Consider the following 1,181-nt stretch of genomic DNA (forward strand, 5'->3'; position numbering starts at 1 on the left):
CCTGTAACAACTGTTAAAACTACACATATATTCACAGCAAGAATATTTAATTCAACCCCATGAACTAACTGCATCCATGGATATTAACAGAACATTGCACCCACCAAGAGTAGAATACTTTTTTTTTTTTCTTCAGACAGTCTCACTCTGTCGCTCAGGCTGGAGTACAGTGGTGCGATCTCAGCTCACTGCAACCTCTGCTTCCTGGGTTCAAGCAATTCTCCCGCCTCAGCTTCCCAAGTAGCTGAGACTACAGGCATGTGCCACCATGCCCGGCTAATTTTTGTATTTTTTTTTAGTAGACACAGGGAGACTCTGTATCAAAAAAAGAAAAAGAAAATAGCCAAAAGTGATGAACAGAGGATATATAAAGGTACTAGTTTGCTTGTCTCAGCAGCACATATACCAAAATTGAATCAATACAGAGAAGATTAGCATGCTCCCTGAAAAGTGATGACATGAAAATTCTTAAAGTGTTCCATGTTTTTTTTAAAAAAAGATACCAAATAAGCACCTGAAAAGATGGTCAATATCATTAGCCACTAAGTAAATACATATTAAAAACACAATGAGGCATGTGTAGTGGCCTGTAATCCCAGCACTTTAGGAGACCAGTCTGGAGCATGGCTTGAGCTCAGAAGTTCTAAACCGGCCTGAGCAACATAGCAAGACCCCATCTCCTCAGAAACGTATTTTAAAAAACACTGGCTGGGTGTAGTGGCACACACCCATAGTCCCAGCTACTCAGAGGGTTAAGGTGGCAATAAGCCATGATCACAACACTGCCCTTCAAAGCCTAGGTAACAGAGCAAGACCCTGTCTCAAAAATAATAATAATAATACACAATGAGAGATCACTACCCACCTATCAAAATTACTAAATGAAGACTTATGTTCACATGAAAACCTGTGTAATGTTTATAACAGTTTTATTCACAATAACCTACAAGTGGAAATAACTGAGATTATCTTTCAGCAAATAAGTAATTAAACAAAATGCAGTATAACTGTAACAAACATTAAGCAACAACCTGGAGGAATCTCCGAGGAATTAAACCTAGTGTAAAAAACTCAATCCCAGAAAGTTACATGTTGTTTTGTTTTGTTTTTAGACTGAGTCTCACTCTGCCACCCAGGGTGGAGTGCAGAGGCACAATCTCAGCTCACTGCAACCTCTGCCT

The 1,181-nt window shown here is 39.3% G+C and overlaps 1 non-coding gene across 1 annotated transcript; it reads left to right on the forward strand.

Annotated features, from left to right (window-relative positions):
- The first annotated feature begins 381 nt into the window (after positions 1 to 381).
- On the forward strand, positions 382 to 488 carry LOC144336112 (U6 spliceosomal RNA). Its single transcript, XR_013407561.1, has one exon. It is a non-coding gene; the product is annotated as a U6 spliceosomal RNA (small nuclear RNA).
- The last annotated feature ends 693 nt before the right edge of the window (positions 489 to 1,181 follow it).

This window comes from Macaca mulatta, chromosome 16, assembly GCF_049350105.2.
Source record: "Macaca mulatta isolate MMU2019108-1 chromosome 16, T2T-MMU8v2.0, whole genome shotgun sequence".
NCBI classification, from domain to species: Eukaryota; Metazoa; Chordata; class Mammalia; order Primates; family Cercopithecidae; genus Macaca; species Macaca mulatta.